Below are 12,038 nucleotides of genomic sequence, written 5' to 3' on the forward strand. Positions count from 1 at the left end.
GTGACAGATAGACTATGTGAGGTGAATGAGAGAGCGAAGTCAAGGATGACACCAATAAATATGATTGACTGACAGATTGACTGAAAGAGTCATGGAGCAAACTTCCCAGTAAGGCCTTGAGGAGGGCCTGACCTAGAACAGCAGCGACCATATCCATGTTCATGGCGCATGGCTCCAGGAACCTAGAGAGAGGCCGCTAGTAGGGGCATCCCCCCTCGAGGTTAAGAGGCAGATTGAAAGTTGGGGAGAGACAGACAGAGAAAGTCGGGGAGAGGCAGGAGGAGGCAGGAGCAGGCACAAAAAGAGAGAGACAGAGAGAGAGAGATAGGGGAAACAGGCAGACTGAGAGATAGGGGAAGGAGGTGGGGAAGAGGGAGACAAGCCAGAGGCAGAGAGAAGGAATGAAAAAGAGATGAGGAAACAGAGAAGGGAGAGATAGACTTTAAGCTCTCTATGGGCAGGGAACGTGTCTATCAACTCTGTTATATTGGACTCTTCCAAGCGCTTAGTAGACACAGTGCACATAGCACACACAGCCCCTGCTTACAGTAAGCGCTTAGTAAATACCATTGATGATCCGTTCCCCAAGCCTCAGCAAAATGACTGCATCTGTAACATTTAACATATTGATATTCACCCCACCCCAGACCCACAGCACTTATATACATCAATCAATCAATCAACTAATCATTCAGTTGAATTAAGTGTGTGCTTACTGTGTGCAGAACACTGGACTAATTACTGGAGTAGATACAAGATAATCAGGTTGGGTACACTCCAAGTCCAAGATGGGGCTCATGTCTTAATCTCCATTTTATAGATCAAGTAACTGAAGAGAAAAGATGTTAAGTGACATGCCCAAGGCCACAGAGCAGATAAGTGGTGGACCCAGGATTAGAACCCAGGTTCTCTGACTGTGCTCTAACCACTGGACCACACCATTTCTACTTCTATGTGAATGCATGAGTATATGCATATATGTAAGCCTACTGAAGTTTTATTTCAATTATATTGCAAAGTTCTTCCCTCACTCCCATTCGCAGGTCCGTGAAACACCATCTGATAAATGAGAAAACAGCTATTGAAAGTAAAACCACAATCCATTCTAGGTGTACATCTCCCTTCCCAGGATCTTCTCTAGGGCAGCCTTCATGTCCTTGTCCCTCATACTGTAGATGAGACGGTTCATCGCGGGCGGCAGGGGTACCATTTCATTCATTCAATCCTATTTATTGAGGGCTTACTGTATGCAGAGCACTGTACTAAGAAGTACAAGTTGGCAACATATACAGACAGTCCCTATCCAACAACGGGCCACCGTGTAGAAAACAGACACCAGCAGGTCTTTAAATGAGGGAGAGTGAGAGAGTGGTTTCAGATAAGCAAAGGAACTGTTGAAGAAGAAGAAAGCCACTATGACGAGGTGGAGCACACAGGTGGAGAAGGCTTTGGGCCGGCCTTCTGAGGACCGCATCCTCAGTATGGCTGAGAAGATGCAGGCGTAAGAGACAATCATGGAGACCAAACAGAAAGCAAGGCATACAATGAGAGCTGAAATGCCTATCTCCGCCACGATCCAGTCAGAGCCAGAGAGCTTCAGGAGCTGGGGAATATAAAAGAAGAACTGGTGGATCTCACTGGACCTACAGAAGGGTAGAGAGAAGTTCACATCCGTTTGCATATGGCCAGGAAGACTCCCACTGAACCACGAAGAAGCTGCCATCTTCCCACAGGCCCCTCGGCTCATGACGACCTCGCAGCGCAGGGGGAGTCATATGGCCACGTAGCATTCCAAGGACATCACTGTGAGCAAGGCCATTTCAGTAGATGCCAAAAATATGAAGAAAAGCACTTGGAGGACACATCCCGGGAAAGAGATTTCTCTTCGATTAGTCAGGGAGTTGACAATGAATTTGGGGACAGTGGTAGAGATGTAACAGAGGTCGATGATAAAAGATAATAATAAATAATGTTGATGCCAAACACAGTTCTAAGTGCCGGGGTAGATACAAAGTAATCAGGTTGCCCCCCGTAGGGCTCACACTGTTCATCCACATTTTACATATGAGGTATCTGAGGCACAGAGAAGTTAAGTGACGTGTCCAAAGTCACACAACTGACAAAAGTCAGAACCGGGATTAGAATTTACGGCCTCTGATTCCCAAGCTCAGGCTCTTTCCACTTAGCCACGACAGGTTCCTGAGGAAGAAGTACATGGGGGTGAGCCCACTGTTGGGTAGGGACTGTCTCTATGTGTTGCCAATTTGTACTTCCCAAGCGCTTAGTACAGTGCTCTGCACATAGTAAGCGCTCAATAAATACGATTGATGATGATGATGATGGGGGTGTGGACTCTCCAGTTAAAGGTTGTGACAGCAACGATGAGGAAATTTCCCATCAAGACTGCCAGATAGACCAGGAGGAACTGCATAGCGTGGACCAGCAGCAGCTCCCGCACCTCCGAGAACCCCAGGAGAATAAATTCCATTATGCTGGTGATGTTGGCCATTTTCTCCCCAGAGATATTTCAGATATCCTGTGGGGACTCCGACTGTGAAAAATGAGAAGGAGAAGACAATTTTCCACTGTATTGTTCTGAGTCTGCTTGATACCTGATTTGTATGGTATTTATTAAGCGCTTATTATGTGTCAGATATTGTATTAAGCCCTGGGGTAGATATAAGATAATCAGTTAGACACAGTCCCTGTCATACATAGGGCTCCCAGTATTAATCCCCATTTTATGGCTGAAGTAACTGAGGCACAGAAAAGTGAAGTGACTTGCCCAAATCACTGATAAACATAAGCAGAATGTTCGTTTCTTACTGGAGAAAGCTTTGACTGTAAATTCAGGATCATAACCCTGCTCAGTTTGAGTTGGCTGTGGATGAAATGTGACAATTTAATAATTGCGGTTTTTGTTAAGCACTATAAATCAAGCTCTGCTCTAAGCACTAACGTAGATACAAGTTAATCAGGTTGGACACAGTCCATGTACAACATAGGACTCACAGTCAAAGTAGGAAAGAGAATGGATATTGAATCCCCATTTTACAGTTGAGGAAACGATGGCACGGAAAGTTTAAGTAACCTGTCCCAGGTCAACACAGAAGACAAGTGACAGAGCTGTGATTAGAACCCAGGTTCGATGACTCACAGGCCTATTTTCTTTCCACTGAGTCTTAATACTTTGGCTCCTTCAGTTGTGAAACAGGGAGAATCATGATTTCATTGTTTACATGCTGTGAAATTAATGTGAAAGAAATGTTTCTGAATTCTAAGAATTGGCTGAGTGAGTTGGGATAAAATCAGGAGTTCTTAGGAAACTAAGATTCATTGAAGAGTCTGGAATAGGATACAATCAGGAATTCCTGGGAAAACCACAATCAATGGAAGGTCTGGTAATTTCCTCAGAGCAGGCTGCCACTTGGCATGTCTGTTTGGGTGTAGAATAACAAAAGATAACAGCCCTGAGAAGTAGACTTTACTTCCTCCTGAGAAACCTGAATACTGCGCATTCACTTTTTTTCAATGGCATTTGTTAGTATTTGTTAAGTGCTTACTACATGGCAGGCACTGCTGGGAATATACAAGATAATTGGATTGGACACAGGCACTATCCCTCATGGGGCTCACAGTCCTAATCTCCATTTACAGCTGGGGTAACTGAGACAGAGAGAAGCGACTTGCCCAAGGTCACACAGCAGACAAGTGGCAGAGCTGGAATTAGAATCCAGGTCCTTCTGCCTCCTAGACCTGGACTCTAGCCTCTAGGCCACTCTGCTTTTCCCTGGCAATCTCTAGAGGGCGAAACAGCATGGCTTCCTCCTGTATTCTACAGTTGTTTTTTTTTAAGGGTACTTGTTAAATGTTTACTATGGATCAAACACTGTTCTAATAACTGGAGGAGATACAAGTCTGGTCTAATTAAGCAAGTCTGATTAATTAAGCGAATCTAATTAAACAAGTCTGTACTGTGAATGTGGGGTCCACAGTTTTAGGAGGAAAAACAGGTATTTAATCCCCATTTTACAGTTGAAGAAACTGAGGCACAGAGAAGTGAAGTGATTTGCCCAAGGATCATACAGCAAGCAATTGGCAGAGCCAGAATTAGGACTCAGGTACTCAGACTCCCAGGCCCATGCTCTTTCCACTAGGCCCCTCTCCTTCTCACAGTTGAACTGGGATAATGTCTGTTTAAACCAAAGCATCACTTACCCAGAACTTGCGAACATCTATTCCTCCCTTCAGAATGGCTCCCAACCTTCATTATAATAATCGTGATAATCATCAATCAATCAAGCATTCAATCGTATTTACTGAGTGCTTACTGTGTGCAGGGCACTGAAATTACAAATACAGCAATAAAGGAGACAATCCATGCCCACAACGTGTCACAATCTAGGGGGGGTGGGAGACAGACACCAATAGAAGTAAACAGGCATCAATATAAATAAATAAAATTACAAATATATAGATGATATCATAATGATAATAGCGTTACTATGGAGAGCCTTCTGAATGTGAAGCACTACACACATCAATCAGTGGTATTTATCGAGCACTTACTGTGTACGGAGAACTGTACCAGTTGCCTGAGAAAGTATAACAGAGTTGGTAGACAAATTCCCTGACCACAAGAAACTTACAGTGTAGAGGAATCAGTCAATAAATCTATGGTATTTATTGATTGCTTGCTGTGTTCAGAGCACTGTACTAAGAACTTTGGAGAGTACAATAGAGTTAGTAGAAAAAAACACTGCTCACAGGGAGCTTACAGTCTAGAGGGGCAGGAGAGAGTGATAAATTTCAAACAAGGGCAATGGTGGAAGTTACAGATATGCACATAATTGCTCTGGGATTGAAGGTGGGGTGAATTTCAAGTGCTTAAGGAGTAAAGATCTGAGTGCTTAGTCAGGGATGATGAAGAAAATTAATTATGTAGAGGAGAAAGAGAAGCTGTTAGACAGGACACACTTAACTGTTGGAAAGAGGTTCAGGAAAGCAACAATAATACTGTTCTCCCAAAGATCCTTTTGCACTACTAGAGACAAAAGATAGAGTTTTAAGAATCAGCACGTCCTGGTGGAAAGAGTCCAGGCCTAGGTGTCAGATAACTTGGGTTCTATCCTGCCTTCGCCATTTGCTTGTTGTGTGACCCTGGGCAAGTCATTTAATTTCTCTGTGCCTCAGTTTTCTTAAATGTAAAATGCAGAGTAAACATCTGTTCTCCTCCTACTTAAACTGTGAGCCCTATGTGGGTCAGGGACTGCATCCAACCTGATAAACGTGTACCTAACTGAGCACTTATAGCAGTGCTTAACACATAGTAAGCGCTTAACCAATGTAGTAACAATAATAATAGTAATAATAATATTAATGATCGGGGCTGGATGAACCACTGATGACATTTCATGTCATCTTACATATGCCTAGGCCTTCAATACTGTGTCAGACTGGTCCTTCCTCTGAGGCTCCTCTGGTGCTATCCTTTTCACTGTACCTCAGCCTTGTCTATCTCGCCACTGAACCCTCACCCATGTCCTGCCTCTGGCCTGGAATGCCCTCCCTCCTCATATCTGACAATTACTTTCCCCCGATTCAAAGTCTTATCGAAGGCACATCTCCTCCAAGAGGCCTTCCCTGACTAAGCTCTCCTTTCCTCTTCTCCCGCTCCCTTCTGTGTCACCTTGACTCGCTCCCTTCATTCACTCTCTCCCAACCCCACAGCACTTATGTATATAGCTGCAATTTATTTATTTATTTATTTAATGTCTGTCTCCCGTTCTAATAATAACAATAATAATTGCGGTATTTGTTAAGCACTTATTGTGTGCCAGGCACTCGTAATGGATTGATTAGGGTTGTTTACAACTCCTGCGAAAGATGATTATAACTTCTACACCTATTTCTTGTTAGGGGTTAAAGGATGGTTGATTATTTTCATAGGTGAAAGTATTGTATAAAAAGGATGTCCTTGCTCTTGAGGGTTACCCCGCACCGGGCGCCTGGTCAGCTCCTTGGAGTGGGGCACACTCTTGGGAACAACGGCCCTTGTGTCAACACGGATACAAAAATAACCAGAGCTTGTGTAAACTAAGTTACATAAGTTGTTTGTCTCGGACTATAAAATTGGGAAATTCCCGGAACTCATTCGAAGCCTCACCTGGGAGTGGTCCTCACCTGGACCCAGGGATTTTCCCGATTCTAGAGACTCCGGGTGAACAGTCCCCGGGCTTCCCACCTGAAGTGTTGACCTGGATGTAGAAGATGAATTAGGATCGGTGATGTATGAATCCCTTTCTTGTTCTTCTTTATAATTTGTTATGGATTAGTATTTAGTGTTTTGCTTATTGATTATAATTTGTTATGGATTAATATTTAGTTATTTGCTTATTGATTATAATAAAGTCTTTAATCTTAATAAAAGGCTCCAGCTGTTTCTGATTCCCAACTCTTCTCCCCTTCCTCAGGCAAAACAGCACTGTACTAAGAGCTGGGGTGTATACAAGCAAATCAGGTTGGACGTAGTCCCTGTCTCATATGGAGCTCACAGTCTTAATCCCCATTTCACAGTTGAGGAAACTGAGGCCCAGAGAAGTTAAGTGACTTGCCCAAGGTCACACAACAGATACGTAGCAGAGCCAGAATTAGAACCCACAATCTTCTGATTCCCAGGCCCGTGCTTTATCCACTATACCATGCTGTAAACTCGTTGTGGGCAAGGAATATGACTGTGTATTGTTATACTTTACTCTTCCAAGAGCTTAGTACAGTACTCTGCACACAGTAAGTGCTCACTAAGTACTACTGACCGATTAACTGACTTTCTGAGCCATGGCATTCCCGCAGAAAGGTTCCTACAATGCCTGCCTTTCCTCCTTCTAGCCTCTAAATCACAGTTCTGCACCAGAAAACAGCCAAAGGTGAATTTACCCCACAGTATGTGCAGATGTCTGCAGATTTAGAAAACAGGTAACACCGATAAGTCTACCAACTCTGGTATATTGTACTCTTCCAAGTGTTTAGTACAGTGCCCTGCATAGAACAAGCAGTCATCGTCGAGTAAGAACTCAATAAATACCATTGATTGATTAATTGACCAATTCCTCTAGACCTTGTGGGCAGGAACGAATCTGCCAACTCTACTATATTAAACTCTCCCAAGCTCTTAGTACAGTGGTTTCCACCCAATAGGAACTCAATGAGAGGAATTGATTTATTGATTGGGTCCTTATTTTACCAGTCAATGGGTCCCTTCCCTGCCTACTAGCCCAGTGGTCCCAACTGAAGAATAGGGAAAATGGATATGGAAGCAGAAAATGAAGCTAAGCCTCTATAGTGTAGGAGGGTTGACATTCCATGGAAATGGAGGCTATTTTCTTCCATTCTCTTAATATCACGTCAAAACACTGATCCAGGCTGCGGATAAAGTTCTGACCTTGATCTGTGAAGCTCACTGAATGAGTAGACTGAGAAGTTGAAGATCAGACCTATTTCATGGTATTTTCTGAGACTGTTGTCCCAGCGTTCCCTGAGGACAGATAGGGGATTTCAGAGCCTAATTAACACCATTGGACAGGACAGCGGAATCATTTTTTTCTGCACCCTGGATTAAGGGAACGTTGAAAATATGAAAAGGAAAAAAGTGCCATGATATTAAAGTGCCAGGGGTTCAGTTAGATAGCCAAGCCCAGCCAGGACAAAAGGAGGATGGAAAATTTTCTCAGGATTTTCTCAGACGTTTGATTCCATCACATAATTGTATCTTATGAATAAGCCCTATATTCAGTTGCTTCCCTTGTCTTGTCTTATACCATCGAGTCATTTCCGACCCATAGCGATGCCACGGACGCATCTCTCCCACAAAGCCCCTATCTCCATCTGCAATCATTCTGGTAGTTAATCAATAGAGCTTTCTTGGTAAAAAAACGGAAGTGGTTTACCATTGGCTCCTTCCACGCAATAAACATGGGTCTCCACCCTCGACTCTCCCCCACGCTGCTGCAACCCAGCATGGATGAGTTTTGATTGTAGCAGATTGCCTTCCACTCACTAGCCACTGCCCAAGCTAGGAATGGAATGGCTAAGCCAATGCTTGACTCTCCCTCCTGTAGTCAAGACTGGTAGAGTACTGGAAACTCTCCAGGTGTGACACTGACAGAGGGGTGCTGTCCTTACCTGTAATTTATTTTAATGTCTATATTCCCCATTAGGCTGTGAGCTCCCTGAGGGCAGGTAAGTTGTTTACCAACTGAACTGTAGTGTACTCTCCCAAGCACACAGTAAGTGCTCAGTGACTACCGTCTATTGATTGACTGATTCCTCTAGACTGCAAGCTCCCTGAAGTCAGGGATTGGGTTTACCAGCTTTATTGTGCTATACTTTCTGAAGTGCTAAATAAGTGCTCTGCACACAATAAGCGCTAAATAAATACCATTGATTGATTGAACGATCCCTCTAGACTACAAACTCCTTGAGGATAGGGATTGTATCTTCCAACTCTAATGTACTGTGCTCTCTTATGTGCTTAGTACAGTGCTCTGCATACAGTAAGTGCTCAGTAGGTATCATTGATTGATGGCTGAGCAACTCCACCACACACTGCCGCCTCCCCTACAATCTAAAGGACTAATGAAAGAGCAAACAGTGGAACACTGTAACATCCTTCCCAGACTGGCCTTCAGCTTTCTGTTCCTGAGTCTGTATATAATAATAATAATAATAATGGCATTTATTAAGCGATTTCTATGTGCAAAGCACTGTACTAAGCGCTGGGGAGGTTACAAAGTGATCAGGTTGTCCCATGGGGGGGCTCACAGTCTTAACCCCCATTTTACAGATGTGGTAACTGAGGCCCAGAGAAGTGAAGTGACTTGCCCAAAGTCACACAGCTGACAATTGGTGGAGCCGGGATTTGAACTGATGACCTCTGACTCAAAGCCCGAGCTCTTTCCACTGCATCACGCTGCTTCTCTATGTATATCATGGGGTTTGTGCCTGGAGGCACTATGGAATAGAACATGGACAGAAACAGATCCGTCCCTGAAAGACCATTTGACTTAGCATTTAGATAGGCAAAGGCCCCAACGGAGAGGAAAAGAGAGACGACGACAAGGTGAGGCGGACAGGTGGAGAAGGCTTTGGACCGGCCCTCCACTGACGGCATCTTCAGCATGACGGAGAAGATACAGATGTAAAAGCTGATGATGGAAACGAAGTAAAGGAAGGAGAGGCTTGCAGTAAAGGTTGTGACTTTGATTTTCTAAGGATCACAGTGAAGTCAGCTTGGGCCAGGAGGTGGGAAGAATCACAGAAGAAATGTTGGATAACATTGGAACCTTAGAAGGGCTCTGAGAAGGTGGCGGCCATTTCCATGAGGCCAGAGAGGCCCCCGCTGAGCCAGGAGGTGGCTGCCATCTTTCATTCATTCATTCATTCAATCGTATTTATTGAGTGCTTACTGTGTGCAGAGCACTCTACTAAGCGCTTGGGAAGTACAAGTTGGCAACATATAGAGATGGTCCCTACCCAACAGCCAGTTCACCGTCTGGAAGGGGGAAACAGACAACAAAACAGAACATATTAACAAAATAAAATAGAACAGATATGAACAAGTACAAAAAACAAATAAATAGTGTAATAAATATGCACAAACGTATATACATATATACAGGTGTTGTGAGGAGGGGAAGGAGGTAAGGCAGGGGGGATGGGGAGGAGGAGAGGGGGAGAAGAAGGAGGGGGCTCAGTCTGGGAAGGCCTCCTGGAGGAGGTGAGCTCTCAGTAGAGCTTTGAAGGGAGGACGAGAGCTAGCTTGGCGGATGTGCGGAGTAAGCCCACTGTTGGGTAGGGACTGTCTCTATACGTTGCCAGCTTGTACTTCCCAAGCGCTTAGTGTTCTGCACACAGTAAGAGCTCAATATATACGATTGATTGCTTCCAGGCCAGGGGGAGGACGTAGGCCGGGGGTCACGGCGGGACAGGCAAGAACGAGGCACAGTGAGGAGGTTAGCGGCAGAGAAGCAGAGGGTGCGGCCTGGGCTGCAGAAGGAAAGAGGGGAGGTGAGATAGGAGGGGGCGAGGTGATATGAGAGCCTTGAATCCAAGAGTGAGGAGTTTTTGCCTGATGTGTAGGTTGACTGGTAGCTACTGGAGATTTCTGAGATCTTCCGACAATCCCCTCTGTTCATGACGACCTCGTACCACAAGGGGTGGCAGATGGCAGCATAGCGGTCGTGGGTCACCACAGTGAGCAGAATCATTTCAGTAGATGCCAAAGATAAAACGAATCAAACTTGTAAAACATATCCCAGGAAAGAGATGGGTCTGTTGTTGGTCAGGGAGCTGACGACAGACTTGGGGACGGTGATGAAGGTGAGGCAGAGGTCGATGAGGGCCAGGTTGCTGAGGAATGAGGAAGAAATACATTGGAGTGTGGAGGCACTCATCAAGAACAGTGACGGTGACAATGAGGAGATTCTCCGTCAGGATCACCAGGTAGACCATGAGGAACAACGCGGCGTTGACCAGCTGCAGCTCCCGAACCTCCAAGAACCCAGGAGGAGGAATTCCAACCTCGTTGTGATTCCAACGATGCCGTGGGTACCCTGGGGAAAAAGAGATTGGGAAATGAGAATGGAAAGGCAATGTTTTTCCATATCAATTCTGGAGTTACTGGACGCTGAAGAAAATAAGAATGTTTATTCCCTCGGAGAACACTTCGCTTGTCCTAATAATAATAATAATAATTGTGGTATTTGTAAGTGCTTTCTATGTGCCAAGCACTTTACTAAGTGCTGTGGTAGATACAAGATAATCAGGTCCCACACAGGGCTCACAGTCTAAGTAGGAGGGAGAATAGATGTTTAATCCCATTTAGCAGATGAGGGAACGAAGGCACAGAGAAGTGAATTGGCCTAAGTTACCCAGGAGACAAGTGGTGGAACCGGAATTAGAACCCAGGTCCCCTGAGTCCCAGGCTCTGGCTCTTTCCACTACACCACTAGGCTTCTCTCTTGTCCCATTGCCTTTAGACTGAAAGCTTCTTGTGGGCAGGAAGCCTATCTAGCAATTCTGTTGTATTGTCCTCTCCCACGCGCTTAGTACAGTACTCTGCTCACAGTAAGTGCTCATTAAATACCAATGATTGTGCATCCAGTCATTGATGTTCATTGCCTTAGTTCTAAATATGTTTATGTTGCCATTGTGAACTAGATTGCAAGACTTTATGGGCAGAGAACATGTCCATTCACTTATTCATTTAATCAGGTATTTATTGAGCATTTACTATGCAGAGTACTAAACTAAATGCTTAGGGGAGTGCAATATAACATAATTGAGAGACAAATTCCTTGCCCACAACGAGTTTACCGTCTATATGTGTGCTTTGTAGAGAATGATCTATTCACTTTTGCTATGAAAGGGCAAACATGTTTGCGGGAACCTCACAGACTACTCAGATTAGGTCAGATGAGTAGAGAGAAATAATTGTAGCATTTGTTAAGCACTTACTATTTGTCAAGCACTATTTTAAACTCTGGGGAAGATACAAGGTAATCATATCAGATTATTTTTTACGGTATTTGTTAAGCACTTATTATTTGCCAGTCACTGTACTATTCTCTGGGTTAGCTGTAAACTAATCAAATTGGACCCAATCTATATCCCACATGGGGCTCACCTCATTAATCCCCATTTTACAGGTGAGGTAACAGGCACAGAGAATGTAAGTGACTGGCCCAAAGACACACAACAGACAAGTGGAAGAGCTGGGAGTAGAACCTAGATCCCCTCACTCCCAGGATCATGCTCTATCCATTGGCCATGCTGACCCCAAACAAGATAATCTGGTCCCGCATGGGCTCACAGACTACACAGGAGGAATAGGAAGCATTGAATCCCCACTTATGCGGATGAGGGAACAGAGGCACAGAGAAGTTAAGTGACTTTCTCAAGGTTACCCAGCAGGTAAATGGGTTAGAACGCAGACCCTCTGACCCCCAGAACCATGCTCTTTCCACCAAGCCACACTACTC

At 44.5% G+C, this 12,038-nt stretch overlaps 1 non-coding gene across 1 annotated transcript; it reads right to left on the bottom strand.

Moving 5' to 3' along the window:
• Positions 1-8,029: 8,029 nt before the first annotated feature.
• Positions 8,030-8,169, bottom strand: LOC119922692. The gene has a single exon (XR_005448692.1). It is a non-coding gene; the product is annotated as a small nucleolar RNA SNORA7 (small nucleolar RNA).
• Positions 8,170-12,038: the final 3,869 nt, after the last annotated feature.

The sequence above is a fragment of the Tachyglossus aculeatus genome, unplaced genomic scaffold (assembly GCF_015852505.1).
Source record: "Tachyglossus aculeatus isolate mTacAcu1 unplaced genomic scaffold, mTacAcu1.pri scaffold_118_arrow_ctg1, whole genome shotgun sequence".
NCBI lineage: Eukaryota > Metazoa > Chordata > Mammalia > Monotremata > Tachyglossidae > Tachyglossus > Tachyglossus aculeatus.